Source organism: Sus scrofa, chromosome 3 (genome assembly GCF_054392235.1).
Source record: "Sus scrofa isolate SSC_HxYL_T2T_F1_AM1 chromosome 3, Sscrofa_HxYL_maternal_Yorkshire_Landrace_v2.0, whole genome shotgun sequence".
Classification (NCBI taxonomy): domain Eukaryota; kingdom Metazoa; phylum Chordata; class Mammalia; order Artiodactyla; family Suidae; genus Sus; species Sus scrofa.
Genome location: NC_139385.1, coordinates 116550144 through 116567742, shown reverse-complemented (window position 1 = coordinate 116567742; position 17599 = coordinate 116550144). Strand labels below are relative to the sequence as shown.

General features: G+C 37.1%; 1 long non-coding RNA gene across 2 annotated transcripts in view; it reads right to left on the bottom strand.

Annotated features, from left to right (window-relative positions):
* Window positions 1–17599, bottom strand: part of LOC106509856 (uncharacterized) — a 967706-nt gene that overhangs the window by 501037 nt on the left and 449070 nt on the right. The window contains exon 4 of one of the 2 annotated variants that reach the window (XR_014842304.1): window positions 12638–15783. The exons of the other annotated variant lie outside the window; for it this stretch is intronic. This is a non-coding gene — a long non-coding RNA (uncharacterized LOC106509856). Of the gene's footprint in view, window positions 1–12637; window positions 15784–17599 lie in introns of those variants that run through there. 2 annotated transcript variants of the gene reach the window in all.

Genomic DNA, 17599 nt, shown 5'->3' with positions numbered 1-17599 from the left:
AGAAAGAACGGAACAGATGAAATATATTAAATGAAAATGGACAAGAATTTTGCAAACCACAGATGCAAACCAAGAAGAAAAAATACCCCACCCTTGCCCCACCCCCCCAAAAAAAAACTACACCTGAGCATAGCCTATGCAAAAGTGAAGAAAACCAAAGACAAAGGCAAGACAAAGAGAAAATCTTAAAAGATGACCAGGTGCCAAGTGGGAGTGGTACAAAAAACACTTCACCTGTGGAGGAAAAAGGATATGAATTACAATGAACTTCGTGGCAGAAACTGTGCAAACATGAAGAGAGATGAATGAAATATTTAAAATGGAGAAAGAAAATAAATCACTAACCTAGAACTTTATATCCAGTGAAATTTTCCTTCAAAGGTAAAAGAGATAAAGACTTTCTTAAAAAAAAAAAAAAAAAACTTCAAACACCTGAGGAATTTTATTGTCATCAGGTATTCCATATAAATTGTTAAAGGAAATTTTTCATACTGAAATAAATTATAGATTGAATCTTGAATTTACACAAAGTAACAAACAACATAGGAAACAAAAAATAAAGAATATTAAAAATTTGTTATTATTTTTTTGTCTTTTTGCCCTTTCTAGGGCCCCTCCCACAGCACATGGAGGTTCCCAGGCTAGAGGTCTAATTGGAGCTTTAACCACCGGCCTAGGCCACAGCCACAACAACACAGGATCCAAACTGCGTTTGCGACCTACACCACAGCTCACGGCAATACTGAATCCTTAACCCACTGAGCAAGGCCAGGGATCATACCTGCAACCTCATTGTTCCTAGTCGGATTCGTTAACCACTGAGACACAATGGGAACTCGAAAATTTTGTTATTATTAATTGTGCTAAAAGATAACTGTCTAAACTAAAAAAAAAATGTGTATTTATAGCATGTGAACAAATATAGAATCTAACAGAATGAAGAAAATAAAAGAACCTAACACAGGATGAAGTCATAGGCTACACATAAAACAGTATGATATTGTATCAAGACAGACTAGTTAAACATATTCTTAGGAAAAACTACCAAAATCAACAGATTTACAATTAATAAGGTAATACACAAGATAAAAAATAATCATATAAAATGACCAACAAATACCACCCTCAAAAGGAAAAAAAAAAGAATATTTAGAAAACAGCAAAATAGTAGCTCTTAGCTGCATCAATAATCACTCAAGTGAATGGTCTAAAAAGACCAGTAAAAAAATAGAGATTATCAGAGAGAATACAAAAGTAAGACTCAATTATACATTTTATAGAAGAAAATCACTTTAAAGACAAGGTTAAAAATAAAAAATACACCATGAAAAATTAAAGTGAACGAAAGAAAGCTGAAATATAAATGTCAGATAATGTCAGACTTTATAAAAAGCAACATTAACAGGGCTAAAGAAGGATGCTACACAATGATAAAGTCAATTATCTAAGAAGAATTAACTATCCTTAATGTTTACACTCCTTACAAAAGACCTTAAAATTACATGAAGGGAAAAAAATGATAGACTGAAAGGAAAAATAAACAAATCTATAACTATAGTTGGAAGTTCAACACTCCTCTTTATTTTTTTTTATTTCCACATTACATTATTTTTTTCCTACTGTACAGCACGGTGACCCAGTTATGCATACATGTATACATTCTTTATTCTCACATTATCATGCTCCATCATGTGACTAGACATAATTCCCAGTGCTACACAGCAGGATCTCATTGCTTATCCATTCCAAGGCAATAGTCTGCATTTATTAACCACAAACTCCCAATCCATCCCACTTCCTTCCTCTCCTCCTTGGCAACCACAAATCCATTCTCCAAGTCCATGATTTTCTTTTCCGTGGAAAGGTTCATTTGTGCCTTATATTAGATTCCATATATAAGTGATATCATATGGTATTTGTCTTTCTCTTGCTGACTTACTTCACTCAGTACGAGAGTTTCTAGTTCCACCCAGGTTGCTGCAAATGGCATTAATTTGTTCTTTTTATTGGCTGAATAGTATTCTATTGTGTATATATACCACATCTTCCTAATCCGATCATTTGGCAATGGACATTTGGGTTGTTTCCATGTCTTGGCTATTGTGAATAGTGCTGCAATGAACATGCACGTGCATGTGTATTTTTGAAGGAAAGATCTGTCCGGATATATGCCCAAGAGTGGGATTGCTGGGGAATATGGTAGTTCTATGTATAGATTTCTAAGGTACCTCCACACTGTTCTCCATAGTGGTTGTACCACCAAGAGTGCAGGAGGGTTCCCTTTTCTCCACACCCCCTCCAAACTTTTATTATTTGAGAACTTATTAATGATGGCCATTCTGACTGCTGTGAGGTGGTATCACATGGTAGTTTTGATTTGCATTACTCTAATAATCAGGGGTGTTGAGCATTTTTTATTGTGCATTTTTCCATTGGGTTGTTGGTTTTTTTGCTGTTGAATTGTATAAGTTGCTTGTATATTCTAGAGATTAAGCCCTTGTCAGTTGCATAATTTGAAAATATTTTCGCCCTTTCTGTAAATTGTCTTTTGGTTTTCTTTTTGGTTTCTTTTGCTGTGCAAAAGCTTGTCAGTTTGATTAGGTCCCATTGGTTTATTTTTGCTCTTATTTCTGTTGCTTTGGGAGACTGACCTGAGAAAACATTTATAAGGTTGATGTCAGAGAATGTTTTGCCTATGCTCTCTTCCAGGAGTTTGATAGTATCTTGTCTTATATTTAAGTCTTCAAGCCATTCTGAGTTTATTTTGGTGCATGGTGTGAGGGTGTGTTCTAGTATCACCGATTTGAATGCAGCTGTCTAGGCTTCTCAGCAATACTTGCTGAAAAGACTATTTCCCGTTTCATGTTCTTGCCTCCTCTGTCAAAGATTAATTGACCATAGGTATCTGGGTTTATTTCTGGGTTCTCTATTCTGTTCCATTGGTCTGTCTGTTTTGGTACCAGTACCATGCTGTCTTGATGACTGTGGCTTTGGAATATTGCCTGAAGTCTGGGAGAGTTACACCTTCTGCTTGGTTTTTGTTCCTCAGAATTGCTTTGGCAATTCTGGGTCTTTTGTGGTTCCATATAAATGTTTGGATTGTTTGTTCTAGTTCTGCAAAAAATGTCCTGGGTAATTGGATAGGGATTGCATTGAATCTATAGATTGCTTTGGGTAGTATGGCCATTTTTACAATATTAATTTTTCCAACCCAGGAGCATGGAATATCTTTCAATTTCTTTATGTCTTTTTTAATTTCCTTGATTAATGTTTTATAGTTCTTGGCATATAGGTATTTTACCTCCTTGGTCAGGTGTGTTCCCACGTATATGATTTTTGGGGGTGCAATTTTAAAAGGTATTGTATTTTTGTATTCCTTTTCTAATATTTCATTGTTAGTATACAGAAATGCGACTGATTTCTGGGTGTTAATCTTATATCCTGCTACTTTGCTGAATTTGTTGATCAGTTCAAGTAGTTTTTGAGTTGAGTCCTTAGGTTTTTCTATATATAGTATCATGTCATCTGCATACAGTAACAGTTTTACCTCTTCTCTTCCTACTTGGATGCCTTTTATTTCTTCTGCTTGTCTGATTGATCTGTCTAAGACTTCCAACACTATGCTGAATAACAGTGGTGAGAGTAGGCATCCTTGTCTTGTTCCAGATTTTTGTGGGAAGGCTTTCAGCTTTTCTCCATTGAGTATTATATTTGCTATGGATTTGTCATAAATGGCTTTGATTATGTTAAGATATGTTCCCTCTATACCCACTTTGGTAAGGGTCTTGATCATGAATGGATGTTGGACTTCATCAAATGCTTTTTCTGCATCTATTGAGATGATCATGTGATTTTTTTACTTTTCTTTTGTTAATGTAGTGTATGATGTTGACTGGTTTGTGTATTTTGAAGCATCCTGGTGCACCTGGGATGAATCCCACCTGGCTGTGGTGTACGATCTTTTTGATATCCTGTTGGATTCAATTGGCTAAAATTTTGTTCAGAATTTTTGCGTCTGTATTCATCAAAGATATTAGCCTATAGTTTTATTTTTTTGGTGGTATCCTTGTCTGGTTTTGGAATTAGGGTGATGGTGGCATGATAGAATGTCTTTGGAAGTGTTCCTTCTTCTTCAAATTTTGAAAAAGTTTAAGGAGGATGGGATAAGTTCCTTTTTGTATGTTTGGTAACAGTCACTTGTGAAGACATCTGGTCCTGGACTATTATTTGTAGGGAGTGTTTTTATGACATATTCAGTTTAATTTCTAGTGATCCGTCTCTTCAGTTGATCTATTTCTTTTTGATTCATTTTTGGCAGGCTGGAAGTCTCTAGAAAGTTGTCCTTTTCTTCTAGGTTGTCACATTTGTTAGCATAGAATTGTTCATAGTATTCTCTCATGGCTTTTTGTATTTCCGTATATCCATTGTGATTTCTCCTTTTTCATTTCCAATTTTATTTGGGTTTTTTCTCTCCTCTTCTTGGTGGGTCCATTCAGAGTTTTGTCAATTTTGTTAACCTTTTCAAAGAACCAGCTCTTTGTTTTACTGATTTTTTTCTACTTTTTTTAATCTCTATTTTATTGATTTCCTCTCCGATCTTGATGATTTCCTTCTTTCTGCTGACTTTAGGTTTTGTTTTTTCTCTTTCTAATTCATTTAGGTGGTGAGTGAAGATGTTGATTTAAGATTTATCTTCTTTTTTGAGGAAGGCCTATATTGCTATGAATTTCCCTCTGAGCACTGCTTTTGTGGCATCCTATAAATTTTGAGTGGTTTTGTCTTCATTATAATTTGTCTCGAGGTATTTTGTAATTTCCTGCTTGATTTCCTCATTGACCCTTTGGTTTTTTAGTAGCATGTTGTTTACTCTCCATGTGGTAAGTTTTTTCTCATTTCTTTTCTGTGGTTGATTTCTAGTTTCATGACTTTGTGGTCAGAGAAGATACTTGAAATGATTTCTATACTCTTAAATTTGTTGAGGTTAGCTTTGTGCCCCAGTATGTGATCAGTTCTTGAGAATGTTCCATGTGCACTTGAGAAGAATATATATTCTGATTTTTTTGGATGTAATGTCCTGAAAATATCAATTAAGTCTAAGTTTTCTATTGTGTCCTTTGGGATCTCTGTTGCCTTGTGGATTTTCTGTCTAGAGGATCTGTCCATTGATGTGAGTGGGGTGTTAAATTTTCCTACTATGATTATGTTCCCATCAATTTCTCCTTTTATGTCTGTTAGTATTTGTTGGAAGTATCTGGGTGCTCCTACATTAGGGACACGTATATTGATGATTGTAATATCCTCTTCTTGAATGGATCCCTTAACCATTAAATAGTGTCCTTCTTTGTGTTTCTTTATGGCCTTCACTTAAAGTCTATTTTGTCTGATATGAGTATTGCAACTCCTGCTTTCCTGTCTTGTCCATTGGCATGAAATATCTTTTCCCATCCCCTCACTTTGGATCTATACGTGTCCTTTGCCCAATGTTGAGTTTCTGGTAGAGAGCAAATTGAAGGTATTTGCTTTTTTTTCCAATCTGCCACTCTGTGTCTTCTGATTGGAGCATTCAGTCCATTGACATTTAAGGTAATTATTGATAGTTATTTATTTATTGCCATTTTAAACCTTGTTTTCCCATTGATACTTTTTTTCTCTGTTCTTCTTTTCGTCTTTTGGTTGGCAGTTTTCCATTTGTTTTATGCTTGTGTACTTTTCAGTTTTTGTGAATGTAATGTCTGGTTTTGATTTGTGGTTGCCCTTCCTATATCTGCATGCTTTAGCCTAATAGTCATATAGGCTCAAACACATCATTAAAATAAAACAAGAATCTATATTTTCTTACTTTCCTTCCCCACATTTTATGATTCTGGTGTCTTTTTTTTTAACATCTTCATGTTAGATCTGTATGCTGGCTTATTTAAGTGAATACTTTCCAATTGTGGTTTCTTCCATCCTAATTCTTCTTACTTTTTTTTTTTAATTTGAAGAAGCCCTTTCAGTATGTCATTTAGAATGGGTTTAGTCTGTACTCTTTTAGCTTTTATTTGTGGAGGAATTCTTTATTTCTCCTTCTATTTTAGATGATATTCTTCCTTGCTAGTTAGAGTATTCTAGGTTGCAAATTTTTTCCTTTCAGCACTTTAAATATATCTTGCAATTCCCTTCTGGCCTGTAGTGTTTCTATGGAGAAATCAGCTGATAGTGTTATATGGGTTCCCTTAAAATTAATGCTTTTCTTTTCTTTTGCTGCCTTTAGAATCCTCTCATTATTTTTACCTTTTGCCATTTTTATTATACTCTGTCTTGGTGTGGGCATGTTTGGGTTCAACTTTTCTGGGGCCCTCTGTGCTTCCTATATCTTGATATTGGTATCCTTTAGATTTGGAAAGTTTTCAGCCATAATTTCTTCAAATATATTTTCAATGTCCTTTTTTTATTTCTCCTTCTGGAATTCCTATTATGCATAGGTTGGCCCACTTTATATTATCCCATAGGTATCATATTGCTTTCATGTTTTTTCATTGGTTTTCTGTCTGCTGTCCTGAATGTGTGATTTCCATTATTCTATCTTCCATGTCACTAATTTGTTCCTCTGCATTGTTCATTCTGCTCTTTATTGCCTTTAGCTCAGTTTGTATCTCTGCAAATGAATTTTCTAGTTTTTCTTGGCTCCTCATATTTTCTAGTTCCTTTCTGAAGGAATCTGCATTACTGTTCATATCCTCTCATTTCCTTCAGTGTTTTCACTCTTACTTTTGAACTTAGTGTCTATTAGACTGCAGAGGTCTGTTTCATTGTTTTCTGCTTCAGGTGAATTCTCCTGTGCTTTTAACTGGGAATTATTTCTGTGCTTCTTCATCTTGCTTGTGTTTTTCTTTTTCTGTGAGGTTGGGGAAGCCTAACTGTAGTCTTATAAGGCTATTTCTATGCAAAAGTACCCCTTTGTATTTTTTGGGGGGTTACCATTTATTTTTGGTATGGGAATTTGAATGTTTGCTGTCTCTTTCTTTGGTGTGAACAGGCTATTATCCCCAGGATGCTCCGTGTGTTTTCAGGGAGAAGGAGGCAATGGGTAGGGCCAACAGTTGGTGCCTGGTTGCTGGGCTCTCAACAGCAGCAAGGACCTGCAGGAAGGTGGCACACGGTACTCCTAGTTGCAGGGCCCTGGGAAGAGGTAATGAGGCAAATCTATAAGGTGGCCAGAGCATTTGGCAGCAGCAGGGTACATGAGTTCCCAGGGGAGTGAGAGTAACAATAACTTGTGTTCAATTGCAATGCCCTCCTCCGAGGTGATTGGAACTGCAGGTGGTGCCTGTTCAGGGACCCCTAGTGGTAGCAGGCCATGACTGCCTCTGGAATCAGTGATAACTGCAGTAGTTTGCCCCTGCCACTGTAGACCTTGCATGAAGCAACCTGTCTCACTCAGCCCACATAGGAGGTGTTGTACAGGATGCTCCTAATTGCAGAATCCTGGGAAGTGATAGAGATCAGGTGGGTACTGCCTAGAGCGTTCGGCAGTGGCAGCAGCAGGGCAGCTGTGTTCCCAGGGGTGTAAGAGCATTAACAGGTGGTTTTTGGTCACAATGCCCACCTCTGTGGTGCCCTTGAGGTGAATGGGGCTGCAAGTGGTGTCTGTTCATAGACCCCTATTGGTGGTGAGCCACTCCCACCTCTGGAGCCAGAGACAACTGTGGTGGTTTGCCCCAACCTCCTGCAGACCATTCAAGAAGCACCCTGTCCCACTTAGCCCCCTCCTAGTTATAGGGTCATGGGAAAGGACAGTGACCAAGTGTCTGGATGTTTCCCAGAGCGTTTGGCAGTGGCAGCTGTAGGGTGGGTGTGTTCCCAGGGGAGTGAGAGCAACAGCATATGGTGCTTGGTTGCAGTGCCCTCTTTTTGCCAACCCCTGAAGGGACTGGGGTTTCAGGTGGAGCTCTCTCACAGGCCCCCAGTGGTGGCAAGCCACACCTCCCTCTGGCCTCTGAGATGACCACCATGGTCTGTCCCTGCCACCTGTAGATTGTGCGAGAGGCACCACATTTCACTTAGCCCCCTGATTCCCTTAGTCCACACAAGAGGTGCCTGGCCACCAGTAGCCTGCATAAGAAGTGCCCAGTCTCCTCTAAATGAGCAAAAGGTTTTTAGCTGCCCATAGTCTGCCTGCGCCAGAGCTGCCCTGCCCTCTGAGAACCTGTGGGCATGTGCACACTCTGGTGCAGGGAGTTTCCTATGGCGGTCCACCCCTCCTCCTCTTTCCCTCTCCAACAGCGGTACCTTGCCTCTCCTGCGGGTCCAGACCTTCTCCTGGGTTCCCTCTGCCATGGTGTTCCCCTCCCCAACCCATGGCATACTGTTCCCCTGCCCATGGCACACTGCTCTTTAGCCCCTTAGGCTGTCTCCATACCACGCACCCCAGTCCTCTCCCTGGGACTGGCCTCCGGAGCCTGAGTCTCAGAGTTCAGTTCCTGCCTGAGCATCTCAGGCTGTGGTGTCCAAGCCAGTGGTTCAGATGATCTGTGCAGCTCTCACTCTGCTTTGCTATTCTCAATCCAGCTGCTGTGTTTTTCTCGGCGACTTTGAGGTCCCTCCAACTCAGCTGATCTTTCTGTCAGTTAGATGGCTTCCCAGGGTGTGGGTTCCTTTTCTCCTTCACAGCTCCCTCTCAGGAATGCTAGTCCCATCCTGATTCCTTTTCTCTCTGTCTATTTTTCTTTTGTTCTACCCAGTTATGTCAAGAGTTTCTTGCCCTCTTTTGAGGTTTAAGTTCTTCTGTCAGCATTCAGTTGATGTTCTGTGTGAGTCACTTTACATGTAGATGTGTTTTTTTTTTTTCTTATGTGTTTGTAGGGGAAGGTGAGCACAACCTCTTACTCTTCTGCCATCTTGTTCTGCCCCCTCACAAATCTTAAAAATTAAAAGAATAGAAGTCCTTTAAATTATTTTTTGACTATAATAAAATTAAATTGTAAATAATAGCTAGAATACCCCCAAATATTTAGAAACTAAGTAATGTACATCTAAACAACTTATGGATCAAAGAAAAAGACAAAATAAATTAAAACATTTTGAAGTGAGTGAAAATACAACAGATATAAATTTGTGGGATGTGGTGAAAGCAGTACTGAAAGAGAAAAGTACAGTAGTAAGATTGAGAAGAAGACGAGTCTTAAATTAACAACCTAAACTTTTTTTTTCCGCTTTTTAGAGCTGCACCTGTGGCATATGGAAGTTCCCAGGGGTCAAGTTGGAGCTGTAGCTGCCAGCCTGCACCACAGCAACATAGGATCCGAAGTGTGTCTGTGACCTATACCACAGCTCAGGGCAACACCAGATCCTAAACCCACTAAGCTAGGACAAGGATTGAACCTGCATCCTCATGGATTTGTTTGTTACCACTGGGCCACAATGGGAACTCCAACCTAAACTTCTTTTAAGCAAGAAAAAGTAGAGAAAATTAACATATGATCTTATATAAATTTTCATTTTACAGACTGCAGGATTTAAGGTCAAAGTAAATATACCTATATATCAGCCATAAAAAAAATTTTAATTGGAAAAGTTAAAAAGAATGCTATGTAGCACCAAAATATTATATATATCTGTTATAGTTTATATATATGTATATGTATGTATGTATATATATAACAAAATAGTAGCAGGGTTTATAGGGTAAACACTGTACACTTTTTTTTTTTAATTTTTTTTTATTTTCCCACTGTACAGCAAGGGGGTCAGGTTATCCTTACATGTATACATTACAATTACAGTTTTTCCCCCACCCTTTCTTCTGTTGCAACATGAGTATCTAGACAAAGTTCTCAATGCTACTCAGCAGGATCTCCTTGTAAATCTATTCTAAATTGTGTCTGATAAGCTCAAGCTCCCGATCCCTCCCACTCCCTCCCCCTCCCATCAGGCAACCACAAGTCTCTTCTCCAAGTCCAGGATTTTCTTTTCTGAGGAGATGTTCATTTGTGCTGGATATTAGAGTCCAGTTATAAGTGATATCATATGGTATTTGCCTTTGTCTTTCTGGCTCATTTCACTCAGGATGAGATTCTCTAGTTCCATCCATGTTGCTACAAATGGCATTATGTCATTCCTTTTTATGGCTGAGTAGTATTCCATTGTGTATATATACCCCATCTTCTGAATCCAATCATCTGTTGATGGACATTTGGGTTGTTTCCATGTCCTGGCTATTGTGAATAGTGCTGCAATGAACATGTGGGTGCATGTGTCTCTTTTAAGTAGAGCTTTGTCCGGACAGATGCCCAAGAGTGGGATTGTGGGGTCATATGGAAGTTCTATGCATAGATTTCTAAGGTATCTCCAAACTGTTCTCCATAGTGGCTGTACCAGTTGACATTCCCACCAGCAGTGCAGGAGGGTTCCCTTTTCTCCACAGCCCCTCCAGCACTTGTTATTTGTGGATTTATTAATGATGGCCATTCTGACTGGTGTGAGGTGGTATCTCATGGTAGTTTTGATTTGCATTTCTCTTATAATCAGCGATGTTGAGCATTTTTTCATGTGTTTGTTGGCCATCTGTATATCTTCTTTGGAGAAATGTCTATTCAGGTCTTTTGCCCATTTTTCCATTGATTGATTGGCTTTTTTGCTGTTGGGTTGTATAAGTTGCTTATATATTCTAGAGATTAAGCCCTTGTCGGTTGCATCATTTGAAACTATTTTCTCCCATTCTGTAAGTTGTCTTTTTGTTTTCTTTTGGGTTTCCTTTGCTGTGCAAAAGCTTTTCAGTTTGATGAGGTCCCATGGGTTTATTTTTGCTCTTATTTCTATTGCTTTGGGAGACTGACCTGAGAAAATATTCATGATGTTGATGTCAGAGAGTGTTTTGCCTATGTTTTCTTCTAGGAGTTTGATGGTGTCCTGTCGTATATTTAAGTCTTTCAGCCATTTGGGGTTTATTTTTGTGCATGGTGTGAGGGTGTGTCTAGTTTCATTGCTTTGCATGCTGCTGTCCAGGTTTCCCAGCAATGCTTGCTGAATAGACTTTCTTTTTCCCATTTTATGTTCTTGCCTCCCTTGTCAAAGATTAATTGACCATAGGTGTCAGGGTTTATTTCTGGGTTCTCTATTCTGTTCCATTGGTCTGTCTGTCTGTTTTGATACCAGTACCACACTGTTTTGATGACTGTGGCTTTGTAGTAGTTCTTGAAGTCTGGGAGAGTTATGCCTCCTGCTTGGTTTTTGTTTCTCAGGATTGCTTTTGCAATTCTGGGTCTTTTGTTGTTCCATATAACTGTTTGGATTGTTTGTTCTAGTTCTGTGAAAAATGTCCTGGGTAATTTGATAGGGATTGCATTGAATCTGTAGATTGCTCTGGGTAGTATGGCCATTTTTACAATATTGATTTTCCCAATCCAGGAACATGGACTATCTTTCCATTTCTTTACATCTTCTTTGATTTCTTTGATTAAAGTTTTATAGTTCTCGGCAAATAGGTCCTTTACCTCCTTGGTCAGGTGTATTCCGAGGTATTTGATTTTTTGAGGTGCAATTTTAAAAGTTATTTAAACACTATACACTTTTAATGAAGGAAACCAATGTAGATCTAAATAAGTGAAGAGTTATTGTGTTTAAGAATTGGAAGACGCAGTATTTTTAAAGTATTAATTCTCCACAATTCTTTTCAATGTAACACCACTAAAATGTCAATAAGCTTTTTACCTAGTGACAAACTGGTCCTAAAATTCTATGCATAAGTAAACAAGTTAGAATCACTTAAAAAAATATATTTTTTTATTGTATGGCTCCATCTGTGGCATACAAAAGTTCCCAAGCTAGGGGTCAAATTGGAGCTGCAGCTGTAGGCCTACACCACAGTTACAGCAATGCCAGATCCGAGCCACATCTGTGCCTGTACTGCAGCTTGTGACAAAGCAGAGCTTTAATCCACTAAGTGAGACCCGGGATCAAACCCACATCTTCACTGACACCGTGTCTGGTTCTTAACCCACTGAGCCACTATGGGAACTCCTAGAATAAATTTGTAATATGTAAGTATAATGGATTTCAAATTAGATAACTTATTTATTGGGATTTTCAAAGGCAAGTGGAGGTTAGATGACCCTAAATGTTAAGCTATATATGTATGTATGTATGTGTTCTTGTATATGTGCATGTATTTTTAGGTATATAATTTTTATAATTTTATAAATACCTTCTTGAAAAAACTAATTCTCCAAATAAAGAATTTTCAGTGATGAATTTCAAATGTGATGGCTGATCTGATCCTAAAAGTTCAGATGTTACAACATCAGAGTATTTTAATGATCAAAACTCCCAAAAACAATTTTCTAGGGTCGGTAAGCATATATATTAGAGAAGCCTATTTGAGTATTTTATGACATGGGTTGTGTTATAGGAAACACATCCAGTATTATTTCTCCATCATCTTCCAGGACATTTCCTCTGAGTTCTTGAACAGTCCCTATAAAGGGGAAGTATTTGTTTGAATTAATTTGATTCCTCAATCAGCAAGATCAAAATGTCAAAGGTCACCTAAAATGAGAGTTTATTGTCTTTGGTAATATTAATTTCAAAGGTAAGTGGTTATTACAAAATTAGTCCAGTGGCCCAATGATCTTAAAACCCTGAGTTACTTTCTTAGTGATTTTTTGACTTTTACATTCACATGGATAACCATGGTAATTCCTCTAACAAGTGTAATCCAAAGCAGGAAGAAGGGGAAAGATGCAAGTCTGCAATTATTTATGCCTACCTCTTTCTTTTTATTAAGGAGGAAAATCTTTTCAGAAACTCCCCTTCAGGTCTCATTAGTCATAACAGATTATTTGTCCACCTTTAGAACCCAGGGGAGAAATGGGATGGTCTAAGTGCTAACATACCCTGAAAATAGTTCCAGTGATACTCTAAAAAATTGGGTTATGAAAAAAAAAAAGAAGATAGTAGGTAACTGGCTGTGACTGTCATTTATATTAATTATAATATTTTATTTTACATATGCTTCTCCCTCCTGCCATTTGATGATCCTTTCCTTGACGATAAATGAGATACGAATATGGATGGATGTGGTTTCATAAATAAGAGATACTGAAGATATTTTGCCACTATAAAAAAAATATGAAACCACTGATTGCTATCTAAATTTTGCTAAATACTGCAGACCCCTTTCTTAATTTTAGGCAAATACATTAGCGTTAATAATAACTTCTCGAACCTGTTTTCTTCTGTAACACTCCCGTTCTTTTTGCATTGTTAAAAACAAGAAAACAGACCCCAAGTGGAGCCTTTCATGCCAAGTTTCATATCACCAAACTGAGATGAAACTTAATTACAGTTTCCGCTCTCCTAAAAATGGAATCTTAAACCAGTCAATCAGGAGTTGCCTAATAGGCACTCGTTAGGTAATCTGCCTGAGAGACCCCTGCCATTTCCTAAAGGAAAGTGATCTTGCCATAGCCATTCTGTTTTTGCCCAATGTAACCTCCTTGTTCCTGCTCCCTTCTGCATATTAAAGTCTTTTACATTTTATACAGCTCCTCAGTGCTCCTTTCTATATGCTAGATTGGATGCTGTTTGATTTATCAATCACTGAATAAGGCATTAAAATTTTTAAACTTTGCTCAGTTGAATTTTTTTTTTACATTATACTTCTCTCCCTAATATTCTGCATCCTACTAATACTTTTATTTTAGTCTCCTTTCCAAATTTATTTTTGGTCTTTATGATGTCATTTTCAGTTTTGCATCCTTTCCTTCTTTTTTTCCCCTTCCAGTCTTTTGATTTCTCTTTCCTTATTGTATTTGTTTATAATGAGTAGAAATCTACCCAAGCACATGGAAGACTGAAAGATAAAGCAGTATATCCTAATAGCAGAAGTTTGACTAACATTTATCTCCCCATTATCCCCAATTAAATAATATTTGAATGACATCCATCCCCCATGAGGAACTGTGATTCAACTGAATTTTCAGACCACCGTCTCAGTATCTTTCCTAACACTTATACTTCTACCATGCACAATGAAAATACAACAAGTAGCATATAGTGAATTTTGGGTTATCACAGCATGCAATTTGTGTGCATTTTCTTGTTCAATGCTTACAAATGACCACATGAGAAGCTAATCAAGTAAGGTCTTATGATTTGTCTAATAATTCACTGTATACACGGCAGATTTGGAATTAAAGCAATTAATACCAAGTATGAGTTACACGTTGTTTACCATTCCTACTAGAACATAAATTCATCAAGGGCAAACTCTGTTACTGTCTCTGCAATAACTACAATATCTAACGCAGAGATCAATAACTGATTTTTTTAATTTTATGAATATTGTGAAGAATTTTCTGTTATTCAGAAGATTGATAGACATACATGTAAAACATATGATGTGTTCTACAGTTGCAAAGTCCAAAACATAAAGTTTTAAATATAAATAAAAGGCAGAAAATGGTATTAAACTTTTAAAAAATAATGAGTTCATCTTCTTGGAAGAAATTATGCAAATCACAAATGTTTAACAGCAAAAGCCCCATGGAAGTAATAACCCAGAAAAAAAAAATTACTGACCTTAGACAAACCACAAGAAGAGATAATATCATGGGTTATGGACTGACTGTTCTTTAATGAGTAAGCCTGATGAGATGACCTGTGATGCTCTAGCTATGGAGTCTGAGAAATTTTAAGCTAGAAATAACTCCAGGCAATTTTGGTCCATTTCTGAAGTAGAAAGTGTCTATGTTCCCAGAGCAGAGAGTGTATGAAGAAAAAAAAAAAAAAGCTAATTAAGCAAAAGAGGGAATTAATTTAACGGAAAAGATCAAAGTAGAGTTTTGATAAAGAAAAGATAGTTAAGATAGTATGCCATTACCAAGGAGAATAATGACATTGCCTTGTATAGCAGAGAGCAAAGGATCCTAAAACTAGATATTGTAACATGATATTAAAACTTTAAATAATGAGCATAACTTGGCTGTGTCATATACCTAGGAAACACTTTAACCTTTTTTAGGTACATTTTCAAATATTCTTGGACAGGTTAGATGAATATTTTCTACATGTACAGTGTTCCTCTAAACCTCTAAACCAATATATAAAATGTTAAAATACTAATTGACAACTCTTAGTTCAGAGTACAAATCTGAATCACAGTGCATTTCTTTGCTGATGACAAGATTCACAGACCATTATTTTAAATATTGGACCTCATCTGTCGCCAACCTCTTGTAGGTTATTCTGCAATCCAACATTTGTTATTCGTTCTAATGGACCCCACTGCAGCCTCCAACATAACCTCCTTTTCTGCATCAATAAATATCAGCTCAGCCCCTAACTAGAGATCACATGATTATACCCAGATCTTTATTTAAGATCTGGGAAATAAATACACTCAATTTTTCTCCCAAAGTTCTCTCTATCACATTCTAACTCAGAGAATTATGCTTACTTCATCAGCATTTAAATAACATTTTAAAGAAATTAAAGACATCATTAACTTAAGATATTAACAATTTGCTGGGAAAAACTAGCACACTTACAAAACTTTAAGCATCACAAGGTCCTTCTCCTTGAGGTAGGTTGGAATAGCAGAGTGGGATGAGCATGGGCCAAGATTCCAACCTCACCTCTGGCAGTTACTAACTAACTTCATGACCTTTGGCAAAACCCTCAACTTATCTAAGTTTCAGCTTCCTTGGTTTATAAACGAAGATGGTAATGTGGACAGTGCTTCCAGCGGCACCAAGATTAGTCCCCAATTCTCCTGGAAATTCTTCAAGTTACCGTACGTATGAACTGCAATGACAGTGAGAATAGAAAAGTAGAACAAATATGAATATGAAAGGCTTTTTGAAAGAAAAGTGGTGGGTTATGATGACTAAATAGACAGAGAATGGGGGGTCAATGAAAAAAATTTGCTTAAAATTACTACCCTAAGTCTAGGAGAATAGTGTCTCATTGACAAAGGCAGAGAAGTTATACACAAAGGTTGGCAAGTGGAGATTCAGGAAGAAGATATGTTCTAATATGAGTCTATTCAATTTGAATAAGTTTAATTTAAAATATAACATGAAAGTTTAGGACACCATTTACTGAAGGAAGCAAAGCCAGCAAATAACCATTTCTTTTGGATGAGCAGCACAGTAATAACAGTCACCATATAACTATTCTCTCTGAAAGCAAAATCACCTACACTGTAACATATCCCTAGTTAGGTAAGTTTATTTTGCTTTTTTAAAGTGTTAATAATTATCCTAACTCAACTTTGCAAACTTAATGCATTGATTAAGGTAGAGAGGTATAAAATATTGATAAATTATATAAGCAGCCTCTGGTTCATATACATGAGGCAGTAAAGATTTGTGAAATGTTTTTGTTTTATGGAGGTACGTGAAAATAAAAACATACATTATCACTACTGAACATGAATGCAACACATGGACTCATGAGAGTTTTGTGATATTAAAGTCAATGCATGTTGTGATGTAGGGACATAATATATAAGACATAAGGGGAGTTCCCGTCATGACGCAGTGGTTAACGAATCCGACTAGGAACCATGAGGTTGCGGGTTCGGTCCCTGCCCTTGCTCAGTGGGTTAACGATCCGGCGTTGCCATGAGCTGTGGTGTAGGCTGCAGACGCGGCTCGGATCCCGCGTTGCTGCGGCTCTGGCGTAGGCCGGTGGCTACAGCTCCGATTCGACCCCTAGCCTGGGAACCTCCATATGCCGCGGGAGCGGCCCAAGAAATAGCAACAACAACAACAACAAAAAAAAAAAGACATAAGGTAGAAAAAGACTTAAGAAATAACTCTATTCTGCCAACTAAAATATGTATCCAGGCTTTCAAATTCCTATAGGAGCCAAATAAAAATTAACCTTTGATTAGTCACCTGAGTAAATTCATTTACCCATAATTAGGTGTTGGGATGATGTAAAACTGGAATTTGAGAAATGTTAATATTGCTGCTAATCAGGATGCTGAATTCATACTGATCTACTTAAAATAACTTAAGATTTATCATTACAATAAATGTACCACTGTATGCCTTTTCAGGAAGCCCACAAAGCCATGTTTTAAAAACTGAGAGCCAAGTCTCATATACATGTCATCTGTGTCATCAGTACATTCTATAATTATTACCTTCCCCCAGTGACACACTAAATCATATTTTCTTTCATTTTTTAATGTACTACCTAATCATGAATCGGAAGGCAGCATGATTGTGGGAAAGACCATAATTCTATGTCCTTAAGCTTAAGATTTTGGGTCTCTGTCCTTGATTTGCTACTTACTTGGGCTATTTATTCATTGCCAAATTTTTTGGGGGCTCAGAAGGAAATAATCATCTGCTTCATTCAGTTAAGTTGGGAAAGTGGAGGGCCACTGAGGGCCAAGCACATAATAGTTAGCTTCTAACAATTCTGGTTACTACTTTCAGAACATTCCCTTGAATAGAGCAGCTATAATTTCACCCTGAATATATATATGTTATGTATAAATACATGTATATATTTATGTTATGTATAAACACATACAAATATACATATTTTTGAAAAGCAAATATATAGATACACACATATGTATTATATATAATGTGTATATATACAC